This window comes from Sminthopsis crassicaudata, chromosome 5 (genome assembly GCF_048593235.1).
Source record: "Sminthopsis crassicaudata isolate SCR6 chromosome 5, ASM4859323v1, whole genome shotgun sequence".
NCBI classification, from domain to species: domain Eukaryota; kingdom Metazoa; phylum Chordata; class Mammalia; order Dasyuromorphia; family Dasyuridae; genus Sminthopsis; species Sminthopsis crassicaudata.
The window spans coordinates 37,226,872-37,243,114 of NC_133621.1; the positions used below are offsets into that span (position 1 = coordinate 37,226,872).

Here is a 16,243-nt window from a genome sequence, read left to right on the forward strand (position 1 = left end):
ACTTCACTTTGTATGAGGTCATAGAAGTCTTTCCAAGTTATCTGCAAACTAATGTGTTTGTCATTTCTTCTAGCACTATAGTATTCTATCACAACCCTATACTACATCTTGTTCAGCCATTCCCCAACTAAAGGGCATCCCCTCAATTTCTAATTCTTTGCTATTATAAAATGATTTTTGGCCAATATTTTCTTCTGTGCTTCAAAGGAAGGGAACAGACAGTCGTAATTGTGGGCCACACCTGAAAATGTTTAACTGTCTATGAAAGCTAATTAAATAGCTGAGGGGTCAAGCTGAGCTGTATGATTTATTAGCCAAATAAAATGAGGCATGATAAATAGGTCAGTGGATCCCCCACTGATCAGTCAGCCCATAGATCCTGAATACAGAGTGAGACAGATTAAAAACAATTAATCAAATAAGATGAATTAATAAAAAAAAAAAAAAAAAACAAAAAAACTAAACACTTAACCAGGATACAAAATTAGGCAATCAGATTTCTAATTGGAGTAAAGATTCAGGATGTTCCAAATTTTTTGGGGGGGATATTAAACAAATACAATTCCCTAAAATAAGAAAAAGAGATGTCCTCTTCCTCCCTTCCAAGTGTTTATGAACAGTCAAAAACCATGGAAATGATAACTGACCAGATTGGGGCCAGTTTTCAGATAAAACATACCGGTTGATGAAGATGAACCCATGTGAGAAAAGTCCTTGCATAAATCTGTGATGGGCCAGGTTCCCTGGTCAACATAACCGACCTTTTCAGTTAAGGTCTAGGCTTAATAATCTAGTTTCCTGATCATGCAGGTCTAGATTCAGACAATGCAATGAGATTTCCCCCAATTCCCTTGACTGAGTAAAGTTTTCTCACAAGACATATCTTGGACTAGGCTAACTGAACAGAAAAGGAAATGTGCTAGCTCCACAATGAAGTGCCAATAAAGAGGCAGTTTGCTTCACTGCTGTTTGCTGTTCCAATTCCCTCCGGGCTTAAAGAACTTTGTGATGCTATGTGATGCTAGAAGACTTTTGATAAATGTTCAATTTGGGTTGCCAAATCTTAGCACACAAGTATGTCCTTAGTATATACACGTTGAATTGATGAGTGGCATCCACTTGTCAAAAATGGCATGTATGAGATGATCTGAACTTTACAAAATCCCCAGATCTCAGTACAAGGGTTCTTATAGGGCATTAAGTCATACTGTTACCAGAATAGGAATTCTCTTCACCCTATTCCCAACAAGTTGTCCTATTCAGGCTTATTTCTCCTATTAGATGCAAGTTCCTCGAGGGAAGGAGCCATTATGCTAATCTCTCTATTCCCCTTACCCTAAGTGCCCAGGCAGAATATGGGTTTATTTTTTTTTTTTTCAAGATCAAGAAGATCTTCATCTTCTTTTTTGTTTCTTAAGTTTGTATAAGTATAACATTTTTGACAGTACATATGCATAGGTAATTTTTTTTTTTAACAACCTTATCCCCTGTCCTACCTTTTCTTCCGGGTTTCCCCCTCCTTCCCTCCACCCTCTCCCCTAGATGGCAGGCATTCCCATACATCTTAAATATCTTATAGTATATCCTAGGTACAATATATATGTGCAGAACCCCATTCTGTTGTTGTTGCAAAGGAAGGATTGTATTCTCAAGGTATAAATAATCTGGGAAGAGAAACCAAACCAAACCAGACCAAACCAAACCAAAAACCAATGCTCCTAGTTTACACTCATTTCCCAGTGTCCCTTCTCTGGGTGTAGCTGATTCTGTCCATCATTGACCAATTGGAATTGGATCAGCTCTTCTCTATGTTGAAGATATCCACTTCCATCAGAATACATCCTCATTCAGTATCATTGTTGAAGTTTATAATGATCCCCTCGTTTTACTCGTTTCACTCAGCATCAGTTGATATAAGTCTCTCCAAGCCTCTCCTTATTCCTCCAGTTGGTCATTTCTTACAGAACAATAATATTCCATAACATTCATATACCATAATTTACCCAACCATTCTCCAATTGATGGACATCCATTCATTTTCCAGGTTTAGCCACTATGACAAGGGCTGCCAGAAACATTTTGGCACACCTTTCCCTTCTTTAGTATATCCTTGGGATATAAGCCCAGTAGTAGCAGTGCTGGGTCAAAGGGTATGCACATTGTGATAACTTTTTGGGTATAATTCCACATTGCTCTCCAGAATGGTTGGATTCTTTCACAACTCCACCGACAATGCATCAGTGTCCCAGTTTTCCCACAGCCCCTCCAACGTTCATCGTTATTAGTTCCTGTCATCTTAGCCAATCTGACAGGTGTCCAATGATATCTCAGAGTTGTCTTAATTTGCATTTCTCTGACCAATCGTGGTTTGGAACACTCTTTCATATGAGTGGAAATAGTTTTAATTTCATCATCTGAAAATTGTCTGTTCATATCCTTTGACCATTTATCAATTGGAGAATGGCTTGATTTCTTATAAAGTCAAGTCAATTCTCTGTATAATTTGGAGATGAGCCCTTTATCAGAACCTTTAACTGTAAAAATGTTTACCCAATTTGTTACTTCCCTTCTAATCTTGTTGGCATTAGTTTTGCTTGTGCAGCAACTTTTTAATTTGGCGTCATCAAAATTTTCTATTTTGTGATCAATACTGGTCTCTAGTTCTCCCTTGGACAACAGCTCCTTCCTCCTCCACAAGTCCGAGAGGGAAACCATCCCATGTTCCTCCATTTTATTTATGATTTCGTTCTTTATGCCTAAATCTCGGACCCATTTTGTTCTTATCTTAGTATGGGGTGTTCAATGTGGGTCCATGCCTAGTTTCTGCCATACTAATTTCCAGTTTTCTCAGCAGTTTTTGTCATGTGACTTCTACCAAACATTTAAAGAACAATTAGCCCAATGTTATATAAACTATTTGGGAAAAGAGGGGATGAAGGAAGGTTGAAAACAGAAAGAAAACAATAGACCAATCTCCTTAATGAATATTGATGCTAAAATCTTAAATAAGATATTAGCAAAAAGACTTCAGAAAATCATCCGCAGGATAATACCCTATGATCAAGTAGGATTCACACGAGGAATACAGGGCTGGTTTAATATTAGGATAACTATTAGTATAATTAACCATATTAATAATCAAATTAATAAAAACCATATGACTTTGTCAGGAGATGCAGAAAAAACATTTGATAAAATACAACATCCATTCCTACTAAAAAACACTTGAGAGTATAGGAATAAATGGACTATTCCTTAGAATAATCAGGATCAAATATTTCTTTATCCCCAAAAGACAACATCCATTCCTATTAAAAACACTTGAGGGTATAGGAATAAATGGACTATTCTTTAAAATAGTCAGGAGCATATATTTAAAACTATCAGTAAGCATCATATGTAATGGGGATAACCTGGAACCTTTCCCAGTAAGATCAGAAGTGAAACAAGGTTGCCCACTATCACCATTACTATTCAATAATGTATTAGAAATGCTAGCCTCGGCAATAAAAGTCGTGAAACAGATTAAGGGAATAATTTGCTATTGGCTAAGAAATAGATTAGTGGATCATTGGAACACCTTAGGTTCACAGGACAAAATAGTGTACAACTATAGCAATCTAGAGTTTGACAAACCCAAAGATACCAACTTTTGGGATAAGAATTCATTATTTGAAAAAAGCTGTTGGGAAAAATGGAAATTAGTATGGCAGAAATTAGATATGGACTCACACTTAACACCATATACCAAGGTAAGATCAAAATGAGTCCATGATTTATGCATAAAGAATGAGATCATAAATAGATTAGAGGAATATAGGATAGTTTACCTCTCAGACTTGTGGAAAAGGAAGGAATTTAGGACCAATGGAGAACTAGAGATCATTATTGATCACAAAATAGAAGATTTTGATTACATGAAATTAAAAAACTTTTGTACAAAAAAAACAAAAAAAAAACAAAAACAAAAAAACAAAACAAAAAAACTAATGCAAACAAGATTAGAAGGGAAGTAACAAATTGGGAAAATATGTTTACCGATGAAGATTTTGATAAAGGTCTCATTTCCAAAATATATAGAGAACGGACTCTAATTTATAAGAAATCAAACCATTCCCCAATTGATAAATGGTGAAAGGATAGGAACAGAAAATTTTCAGATGATGAAAGTGAAACGACTTCCATTCATATGAAAGAGTGTTCCAAATCACTCTTGATCAAAGAAATACCAATTAAGACTACTCTGAGATACCACTACACTTCTGTCATTTTGGCTAAGATGACAGGAAAAGATCATAATGAATGTTGGAGGGAATGCGGGAAAACTGGGACACTGAGGCCTTGCTGGTGGAGTTGTGAAAGAATCCAGCCATTCTGGAAAGCAATTTGGAACTATGCCCAAAAAGTTATGAAAGTGTGTATATACCCTTTGATTCAGCAGTCCTACTACTGGGCTTATATCCCAAAGAAATACTAAAGAATGGAAAGGGACCTGTATGTGCCAAAATGTTTGTGGCAGCCCTATTTGTAGTGGGTAGAAAATGGAAATTGAATGGATGCCCATCAATTGGAGAATAGTTGGGTGAATTATGCTATATGAATGTTATGGAATAGTATTGCTCTGTAGGAAATGACCAGCAGGGTGAATATAGAGAGGCTTGGAAAGACTTCCAATGAACTGATGCTGAGTGAAATGAGCAGAACCAGGAGATCACTGTACACTACAGCAATACTACTGTATGGAGAAATATTCTGATTGAAGTGGATATCTTCAACAAAGAGAAAATCTGATTCAGTTCCAGTTGAGCAATGATGGACAGAAACAGCTACACCCAGAGAAGGAACACTGGGAGTTGAGTGTAAACTGTTTGCACTATTGTCTTTCCACCCAGGTTACTTGTTCCTTCAGAATACAATTCTTACTGTGCAAGAAGAAGTTTGGTTTTCCACACATATATTGTATCTAGGATATGCTGTTAACACATTTAACATGTGTGGGATTGCCTGTCATCTAGGGGAGGGAGTAGAGGGAGAGAGGGGGAAATTTGGAAAAAATGAATACAAGAAATATTGTGGTAAAAAAATTACAAAATTAAAAAAAAAAAAAACGTAACCCAAAGTTTGCTAATAGTGAAACTTTCAAATGGCCAAGTTTCAATATTTTAGAATCTTCCAGCAATTCATTTGAAATTTTAAATAAATAAGCTTAAGTTTATTCACATCTTCTGGTCTAAGCAGAGGTCTAGTGCTGTTGGTCGAATTCACCTATTAGTCTTTTGATGTGAGCCAACTTGTTATGAAGATAATCACATCTGGATTTTTCTTCGTGGTAATTGGGACTAGCCTGATTGAGCTTCTGATATTCTTTTAAGACCTCTTCATGAAGAGTCTGATACTCTTTGGAGCCTGGAGAAAGACGCTGACGTTTTGCATCAAGTTTCCTAAACCTTGTGGCCACCGTCTCCATTCTGGCATGCAAAGTTCTATACTCATCATACTCTGTATTGAAGTCATCTGTATAATTCTGGCGTTGCTCATGTGAGCCAATAGCAATATATTTTATTAAGTAATCTGGCAGTTCAATAGTTGATGAAGGGTCAGTGGAGGTAGGGCCAACCTCTTTAACTCCATCATTTGAATCCAGACTAGAGCTATTTAGCTTGGCAATTTCCTCTTTCGTCTTAAGGTCTTTCCCCTTTTCCTCAATGGGCTGTTTTTGAATTGGGTCCTTTTCCTTATGTTTTTTAGATTTTTCTTTAGATTTTTTATGTGCCATTGAATGCTTGTCTTCCATGGGCTTTGCACCCTTCGACAGGATTGAATCAGGGGGTGGGATTTCCAAAGAAGTCCTAGAGGTATCTTTGTCCTGCTGGCGCTCAAAGATGCTACCATTTGGACTACAGCTGTCCATAGGTAGATCTTGAGTCCCCCTGCCTTCTGGAGTGCTAGGGGACTTGGAGCTAGACTTTGCAGTCTGAGGAGGATTTGAAACTGGAAGGTGGGTTGAAGGAAGAGGTGGTGGAGTTGGGCTGGCAGCAGTTGGAGGAGGAGGAGGAGGAGGAGGAGGAGAGGGAGGAGGTGATGGGGGTGGGGGTGGAGCCCCAGCATTTTTTTGAAGGGTAGAATTCAAATGACCGTTGCATGTTGGATGAGCTCTCTTTGTCAGGTGAGATATCCGAGGTTTTTTATTCCTTAAAGGATCTATGAAATCTGAATCCAAGAGGCGTTTCTGAGAAGCAGAAGGCGCAGCCTCTTTCCTAGAACGTTGAGGAGCTTCTGAAGCGCTGGTGCTCGAGTCATTCTGGGGAGATGGATTCAATTTTCTCGATAGCACTAACTCCAGGGACTCTCTCTCTGTCTCATTGTATCCCGGCCAATCTTTTTGGAGCTCTTGAAATACAGAATCCTTTAAGGAATAAGAGAGGTCCTTGGGATTCAGCTTGGCCACCTGTTGAAGGATGGCTCCGAGGGAGTCCTTGTCTTTTGGAGAAACGCCATCTCTCTGTAATCGAGCCAAGAGTTCTGGTTTCTTGTAAGTCTTCAGGGCCAGGAGGTGAATCACCCTGGCCCTGTAGGGCCGCCCAGAAACACTGTCCTTCAGCTGGGTCTTCCGGAGGGTAGGTGCAGGCTCAATAGGAGCTGCCCTTTTTCTCTCGGGGGCTGCCTGTGGCCCAGCTGGAGGCGCTTTCCCAATTTCTTCTCTTCTTCCTGCAATGGGTCCGCCGGCTTTGCTAACGTTTGTCCCTGGGTTCCGGGATTCCTCTTCTGCCTGCCTCCTGCCTTCTCTTGGCACTTGAGAGGAGTCCTTTGTTGCCCTGACTGTAACTTGATCTTGAATAACTCCCAGGCAGTGGAGCTGTGAGGCCCCAGAAGGGGAGACAGTTTGGCGGACGCACTCAAAGCTTTCCTGAGGGTGATCTTTGCCAGGGGTGGACAGGGAGAACCCAAAGTTCTGCACTTCCTTTGGACGATCCTTTTTGGGAATTCTGAGCAGCCCCTCGAATCCCTGGAACTGAATGGAAGGTCTGGAAGGAGTTCCATGCTTGTGGCTCTGGTAGGTCTCCAGCGCCCGGATCGCCGTGTCCGTGAGCTTCACGTGCACCACGGTGAGATTGTCCTGGCCCAGGCTCCCGCCAGATAAGCCGTAGCGCCGCTGCTCGCGCAGACCCCCCGCCGCCGGCCCCCCCGTCGCCATGTTAAGCTCCTCAGGAGGCTGCTGCTGCCGCTGCCGCTTCTGCTAGTGCTGCTGCTGCCGCTGCTTCTGAGGCCACTGCTGCTGCTGCCGCTGCTTCTGAGGCCGCAGCTGCTGCTGCCGCTGCTTCTGAGGCCGCTGCTGCTGCTGCTGCTGCTGCCTCTGCTGCTGCTGCTGCCTCCAGCACAGCTCCCCGCGTTGGGCGCTAAATTGGAGTGTCCTGTCTGCTCTCAATTATAAGCCTTCTCTGGGAGGAGGATTTTTCTCTGCTTTTCCTTCCGTTCTTGCGAATCTTCTCTTGTCCAAGCGTCCCCAGTCAGCTCCACAGCAGAATCTGCAATTCCCTTCTTCCGGAATCCTGGCTCCTTAAATACTCCCGGAGAATGGGCTTACAGACCAATCAGCAAGCTCTTGCGAAGGTGTCAACTCCTTTAGAGGTGGCAACTAAAGGTGTCAACTCTGAGCTAGAGAACTGTTAAGTACTGACTTAGCCCCCAGGAAGGAACCTAACGGGAAATAGAGGGAGGAGATAGCGCTCATTGTATGAATCACTCTGATATGAAGGAAGGAAAAATGAAATGAGCAGAACCTGAAGAAATTATCCATAGTAAGCATTATTGCCAGAATGGTCAACAATGAAAGAAATAGATAATCTTTTTTTAAAATCATTTTTATCATTGATCCCTAATCAATCCAATGATCAAAGAGGACTATGAAGATCCCCTCAGGAAAATGTTATCCACCTCTGAGTGAAGATTAAAGTATGTTTAGTTTTACTTTATTATTATACTTGCCTTTTCTTTTGGGGGGAGGCAACACGGTTAATAGGTATTCCATGACCTTACATATATAATCGATAACACAACAGGTGGGGGAGGGTTTAGAAAGAGGAAGAGAATTACGACTCCATTTTTTTAAAGGAATGTTACAAAATGTACAAAAACAATTTTCTTCAAGAATAGCTAAATCTTTTCCAGCTGATCTTTTTTCATGATATTGCTGTTACTGTGTACAATGATCTCTTGAATTTAGTCACTTCACTTTGTATGAGGTCATAGAAGTCTTTCCAAGTTATCTGCAAACTAATGTGTTTGTCATTTCTTCTAGCACTATAGTATTCTGTCACAACCCTATACTACATCTTGTTCAGCCATTCCCCAACTAAAGGGCATCCCCTCAATTTCTAATTCTTTGCTATTATAAAATGATTTTTGGCCAATATTTTCTTCTGTGCTTCAAAGGAAGGGAACAGACAGTCGTAATTGTGGGCCACACCTGAAAATGTTTAACTGTCTATGAAAGCTAATTAAATAGCTGAGGGGTCAAGCTGAGCTGTATGATTTATTAGCCAAATAAAATGAGGCATGATAAATAGGTCAGTGGATCCCCCACTGATCAGTCAGCCCATAGATCCTGAATACAGAGTGAGACAGATTAAAAACAATTAATCAAATAAGATGAATTAATAAAAAAAAAAAAAAAACAAAACTAAACACTTAACCAGGATACAAAATGAGGCAATCAGATTTCTAATTGGAGTAAAGATTAAGGATGTTCCAAATTTTTTGGGGGGGATATTAAACAAATACAATTCCCTAAAATAAGAAAAAGAGATGTCCTCTTCCTCCCTTCCAAGTGTTTGTGAACAGTCAAAAAACATGGAAATGATAACTGACCAGATTGGGGCCAGTTTTCAGATAAAACATACCGGTTGATGAAGATGAACCCATGTGAGAAAAGTCCTTGCATAAATCTGTGATGGGCCAGGTTCCCTGGTCAACATAACCGACCTTTTCAGTTAAGGTCTAGGCTTAATAATCTAGTTTCCTGATCATGCAGGTCTAGATTCAGACAATGCAATGAGATTTCCCCCAATTCCCTTGACTGAGTAAAGTTTTCTCACAAGACATATCTTGGACTAGGCTAACTGAACAGAAAAGGAAATGTGCTAGCTCCACAATGAAGTGCCAATAAAGAGGCAGTTTGCTTCACTGCTGTTTGCTGTTCCAATTCCCTCCGGGCTTAAAGAACTTTGTGATGCTATGTGATGCTAGAAGACTTTTGATAAATGTTCAATTTGGGTTGCCAAATCTTAGCACACAAGTATGTCCTTAGTATATACACGTTGAATTGATGAGTGGCATCCACTTGTCAAAAATGGCATGTATGAGATGATCTGAACTTTACAAAATCCCCAGATCTCAGTACAAGGGTTCTTATAGGGCATTAAGTCATACTGTTACCAGAATAGGAATTCTCTTCACCCTATTCCCAACAAGTTGTCCTATTCAGGCTTATTTCTCCTATTAGATGCAAGTTCCTTGAGGGAAGGAGCCATTATGCTAATCTCTCTATTCCCCTTACCCTAAGTGCCCAGCCAGAATATGGGTTTATTTATTTTTTTTCAAGATCAAGAAGATCTTCATCTTCTTTTTTGTTTCTTAAGTTTTTATAAGTATAACATTTTTGACAGTACATATGCATAGGTAATTTTTTTTTTACAACCTTATCCCCTGTCCTACCTTTTCTTCCGGGTTTCCCCCTCCTTCCCTCCACCCTCTCCCCTAGATGGCAGGCATTCCCATACATCTTAAATATCTTATAGTATATCCTAGGTACAATATATATGTGCAGAACCCCATTCTGTTGTTGTTGCAAAGGAAGGATTGTATTCTCAAGGTATAAATAATCTGGGAAGAGAAACCAAACCAAACCAGACCAAACCAAACCAAAAACCAATGCTCCTAGTTTACACTCATTTCCCAGTGTCCCTTCTCTGGGTGTAGCTGATTCTGTCCATCATTGACCAATTGGAATTGGATCAGCTCTTCTCTATGTTGAAGATATCCACTTCCATCAGAATACATCCTCATTCAGTATCATTGTTGAAGTTTATAATGATCCCCTCGTTTTACTCGTTTCACTCAGCATCAGTTGATATAAGTCTCTCCAAGCCTCTCCGTATTCCTCCAGTTGGTCATTTCTTACAGAACAATAATATTCCATAACATTCATATACCATAATTTACCCAACCATTCTCCAATTGATGGACATCCATTCATTTTCCAGGTTTAGCCACTATGACAAGGGCTGCCAGAAACATTTTGGCACACCTTTCCCTTCTTTAGTATATCCTTGGGATATAAGCCCAGTAGTAGCACTGCTGGGTCAAAGGGTATGCACATTGTGATAACTTTTTGGGCATAATTCCACATTGCTCTCCAGAATGGTTGGATTCTTTCACAACTCCACCGACAATGCATCAGTGTCCCAGTTTTCCCACAGCCCCTCCAACGTTCATCGTTATTAGTTCCTGTCATCTTAGCCAATCTGACAGGTGTCCAATGATATCTCAGAGTTGTCTTAATTTGCATTTCTCTGACCAATCGTGGTTTGGAACACTCTTTCATATGAGTGGAAATAGTTTTAATTTCATCATCTGAAAATTGTCTGTTCATATCCTTTGACCATTTATCAATTGGAGAATGGCTTGATTTCCTATAAAGTCAAGTCAATTCTCTGTATAATTTGGAGATGAGCCCTTTATCAGAACCTTTAACTGTAAAAATGTTTACCCAATTTGTTACTTCCCTTCTAATCTTGTTGGCATTAGTTTTGCTTGTGCAGCAACTTTTTAATTTGGCGTCATCAAAATTTTCTATTTTGTGATCAATACTGGTCTCTAGTTCTCCCTTGGACAACAACTCCTTCCTCCTCCACAAGTCCGAGAGGGAAACCATCCCATGTTCCTCCATTTTATTTATGATTTCGTTCTTTATGCCTAAATCTCGGACCCATTTTGTTCTTATCTTAGTATGGGGTGTTCAATGTGGGTCCATGCCTAGTTTCTGCCATACCAATTTCCAGTTTTCTCAGCAGTTTTTGTCATGTGACTTCTACCAAACATTTAAAGAACAATTAGCCCAATGTTATATAAACTATTTGGGAAAAGAGGGGATGAAGGAAGGTTGAAAACAGAAAGAAAACAATAGACCAATCTCCTTAATGAATATTGATGCTAAAATCTTAAATAAGATATTAGCAAAAAGACTTCAGAAAATCATCCGCAGGATAATACACTATGATCAAGTAGGATTCACACGAGGAATACAGGGCTGGTTTAATATTAGGATAACTATTAGTGTAATTAACCATATTAATAATCAAATTAATAAAAACCATATGACTTTGTCAGGAGATGCAGAAAAAACATTTGATAAAATACAACATCCATTCCTACTAAAAAACACTTGAGAGTATAGGAATAAATGGACTATTCCTTAGAATAATCAGGATCAAATATTTCTTTATCCCCAAAAGACAACATCCTTTCCTATTAAAAACACTTGAGGGTATAGGAATAAATGGACTATTCTTTAAAATAGTCAGGAGCATATATTTAAAACTATCAGTAAGCATCATATGTAATGGGGATAACCTGGAACCTTTCCCAGTAAGATCAGAAGTGAAACAAGGTTGCCCACTATCACCATTACTATTCAATAATGTATTAGAAATGCTAGCCTCGGCAATAAAAGTCGTGAAACAGATTAAGGGAATAATTTGCTATTGGCTAAGAAATAGATTAGTGGATCATTGGAACACCTTAGGTTCACAGGACAAAATAGTGTACAACTATAGCAATCTAGAGTTTGACAAACCCAAAGATACCAACTTTTGGGATAAGAATTCATTATTTGAAAAAAGCTGTTGGGAAAAATGGAAATTAGTATGGCAGAAATTAGATATGGACTCACACTTAACACCATATACCAAGGTAAGATCAAAATGAGTCCATGATTTATGCATAAAGAATGAGATCATAAATAGATTAGAGGAATATAGGATAGTTTACCTCTCAGACTTGTGGAAAAGGAAGGAATTTAGGACCAATGGAGAACTAGAGATCATTATTGATCACAAAATAGAAGATTTTGATTACATGAAATTAAAAAACTTTTGTACAAAAAAAACAAAACAAAAACAAAACAAAACAAAAAAACTAATGCAAACAAGATTAGAAGGGAAGTAACAAATTGGGAAAATATGTTTACAGATGAAGATTTTGATAAAGGTCTCATTTCCAAAATATATAGAGAACGGACTCTAATTTATAAGAAATCAAACCATTCCCCAATTGATAAATGGTCAAAGGATAGGAACAGAAAATTTTCAGATGATGAAAGTGAAACGACTTCCATTCATATGAAAGAGTGTTCCAAATCACTCTTGATCAAAGAAATACCAATTAAGACTACTCTGAGATACCACTACACTTCTGTCATTTTGGCTAAGATGACAGGAAAAGATCATAATGAATGTTGGAGGGAATGCGGGAAAACTGGGACACTGAGGCCTTGCTGGTGGAGTTGTGAAAGAATCCAGCCATTCTGGAAAGCAATTTGGAACTATGCCCAAAAAGTTATGAAAGTGTGTATATACCCTTTGATTCAGCAGTCCTACTACTGGGCTTATATCCCAAAGAAATACTAAAGAATGGAAAGGGACCTGTATGTGCCAAAATGTTTGTGGCAGCCCTATTTGAAGTGGGTAGAAAATGGAAATTGAATGGATGCCCATCAATTGGAAAATAGTTGGGTGAATTATGCTATATGAATGTTATGGAATAGTATTGCTCTGTAGGAAATGACCAGCAGGGTGAATATAGAGAGGCTTGGAAAGACTTCCAATGAACTGATGCTGAGTGAAATGAGCAGAACCAGGAGATCACTGTACACTACAGCAATACTACTGTATGGAGAAATATTCTGATTGAAGTGGATATCTTCAACAAAGAGAAGATCTGATTCAGTTCCAGTTGAGCAATGATGGACAGAAACAGCTACACCCAGAGAAAGAACACTGGGAGTTGAGTGTAAACTGTTTGCACTATTGTCTTTCCACCCAGGTTACTTGTTCCTTCAGAATACAATTCTTACTGTGCAAGAAGAAGTTTGGTTTTCCACACATATATTGTATCTAGGATATGCTGTTAACACATTTAACATGTGTGGGATTGCCTGTCATCTAGGGGAGGGAGTAGAGGGAGAGAGGGGGAAATTTGGAAAAAAAGAATACAAGAAATATTGTGGTAAAAAAATTACAAAATAAAAAAAAAAGTAACCCAAAGTTTGCTAATAGTGAAACTTTCAAATGGCCAAGTTTCAATATTTTAGAATCTTCCAGCAATTCATTTGAAATTTTAAATAAATAAGCTTAAGTTTATTCACATCTTCTGGTCTAAGCAGAGGTCTAGTGCTGTTGGTCGAATTCACCTATTAGTCTTTTGATGTGAGCCAACTTGTTATGAAGATAATCACATCTGGATTTTTCTTCATGGTAATTGGGACTAGCCTGATTGAGCTTCTGATATTCTTTTAAGACCTCTTCATGAAGAGTCTGATACTCTTTGGAGCCTGGAGAAAGACGCTGACGTTTTGCATCAAGTTTCCTAAACCTTGTGGCCACCGTCTCCATTCTGGCATGCAAAGTTCTATACTCATCATACTCTGTATTGAAGTCATCTGTATAATTCTGGCGTTGCTCATGTGAGCCAATAGCAATATATTTTATTAAGTAATCTGGCAGTTCAATAGTTGATGAAGGGTCAGTGGAGGTAGGGCCAACCTCTTTAACTCCGTCATTTGAATCCAGACTAGAGCTATTTAGCTTGGCAATTTCCTCTTTCGTCTTAAGGTCTTTCCCCTTTTCCTCAATGGGCTGTTTTTGAATTGGGTCCTTTTCCTTATGTTTTTTAGATTTTTCTTTAGATTTTTTATGTGCCATTGAATGCTTGTCTTCCATGGGCTTTGCACCCTTCGACAGGATTGAATCAGGGGGTGGGATTTCCAAAGAAGTCCTAGAGGTATCTTTGTCCTGCTGGCGCTCAAAGATGCTACCATTTGGACTACAGCTGTCCATAGGTAGATCTTGAGTCCCCCTGCCTTCTGGAGTGCTAGGGGACTTGGAGCTAGACTTTGCAGTCTGAGGAGGATTTGAAACTGGAAGGTGGGTTGAAGGAAGAGGTGGTGGAGTTGGGCTGGCAGCAGTTGGAGGAGGAGGAGGAGGAGGAGGAGGAGGAGGAGAGGGAGGAGGTGATGGGGGTGGGGGTGGAGCCCCAGCATTTTTTTGAAGGGTAGAATTCAAATGACCGTTGCATGTTGGATGAGCTCTATTTGTCAGGTGAGATATCCGAGGTTTTTTATTCCTTAAAGGATCTATGAAATCTGAATCCAAGAGGCGTTTCTGAGAAGCAGAAGGCGCAGCCTCTTTCCTAGAACGTTGAGGAGCTTCTGAAGCGCTGGTGCTCGAGTCATTCTGGGGAGATGGATTCAATTTTCTCGATAGCACTAACTCCAGGGACTCTCTCTCTGTCTCATTGTATCCCGGCCAATCATTTTGGAGCTCTTGAAATACAGAATCCTTTAAGGAATAAGAGAGGTCCTTGGGATTCAGCTTGGCCACCTGTTGAAGGATGGCTCCGAGGGAGTCCTTGTCTTTTGGAGAAACGCCATCTCTCTGTAATCGAGCCAAGAGTTCTGGTTTCTTGTAAGTCTTCAGGGCCAGGAGGTGAATCACCCTGGCCCTGTAGGGCCGCCCAGAAACACTGTCCTTCAGCTGGGTCTTCCGGAGGGTAGGTGCAGGCTCAATAGGAGCTGCCCTTTTTCTCTCGGGGGCTGCCTGTGGCCCAGCTGGAGGCGCTTTCCCAATTTCTTCTCTTCTTCCTGCAATGGGTCCGCCGGCTTTGCTAACGTTTGTCCCTGGGTTCCGGGATTCCTCTTCTGCCTGCCTCCTGCCTTCTCTTGGCACTTGAGAGGAGTCCTTTGTTGCCCTGACTGTAACTTGATCTTGAATAACTCCCAGGCAGTGGAGCTGTGAGGCCCCAGAAGTGGAGACAGTTTGGCGGACGCACTCAAAGCTTTCCTGAGGGTGATCTTTGCCAGGGGTTGACAGGGAGAAGCTAAAGTTCTGCACTTCCTTTGGACGATCCTTTTTGGGAATTCTGAGCAGCCCCTCGAATCCCTGGAACTGAATGGAAGGTCTGGAAGGAGTTTCATGCTTGTGGCTCTGGTAGGTCTCCAGCGCCCGGATCGCCGTGTCCGTGAGCTTCACGTGCACCACGGTGAGATTGTCCTGGCCCAGGCTCCCGCCAGATAAGCCGTAGCGCCGCTGCTCGCGCAGACCCCCCGCCGCCGGCCCCCCCGTCGCCATGTTAAGCTCCTCAGGAGGCTGCTGCTGCCGCTGCCGCTTCTGCTAGTGCTGCTGCTGCCGCTGCTTCTGAGGCCGCTGTTGCTGCTGCTGCTGCTGCTGCTGCTGCTGCTGCTGCTGCTGCTGCTGCTGCTGCTGCTGCTGCCTCTGCTGCTGCTGCTGCCTCCAGCACAGCTCCCCGCGTTGGGCGCTAAATTGGAGTGTCCTGTCTGCTCTCAATTATAAGCCTTCTCTGGGAGGAGGATTTTTCTCTGCTTTTCCTTCCGTTCTTGCGAATCTTCTCTTGTCCAAGCGTCCCCAGTCAGCTCCACCGCAGAATCTGCAATTCCCTTCTTCCGGAATCCTGGCTCCTTAAATACTCCCGGAGAATGGGCTTACAGACCAATCAGCAAGCTCTTGCGAAGGTGTCAACTCCTTTAGAGGTGGCAACTAAAGGTGTCAACTCTGAGCTAGAGAACTGTTAAGTACTGACTTAGCCCCCAGGAAGGAACCTAACGGGAAATAGAGGGAGGAGATAGCGCTCATTGTATGAATCACTCTGATATGAAGGAAGGAAAAATGAAATGAGCAGAACCTGAAGAAATTATCCATAGTAAGCATTATTGCCAGAATGGTCAACAATGAAAGAAATAGATAATCTTTTTTTAAAATCATTTTTATCATTGATCCCTAATCAATCCAATGATCAAAGAGGACTATGAAGATCCCCTCAGGAAAATGTTATCCACCTCTGAGTGAAGATTAAAGTATGTTTAGTTTTACTTTATTATTATACTTGCCTTTTCTTTTGGGGGGAGGCAACACGGTTAATAGGTATTCCATGACCTTACATATATAATCGA

General features: G+C 40.6%; 2 pseudogenes; both read right to left on the reverse strand.

The window, feature by feature from the left end:
• Positions 1-5,242: 5,242 nt before the first annotated feature.
• On the reverse strand, positions 5,243-7,195 carry LOC141543833 (RNA polymerase II elongation factor ELL2 pseudogene; annotated as a pseudogene).
• A 6,250-nt stretch (positions 7,196-13,445) lies between these two features.
• LOC141543834 (RNA polymerase II elongation factor ELL2 pseudogene) lies at positions 13,446-15,404 on the reverse strand (annotated as a pseudogene).
• Positions 15,405-16,243: the final 839 nt, after the last annotated feature.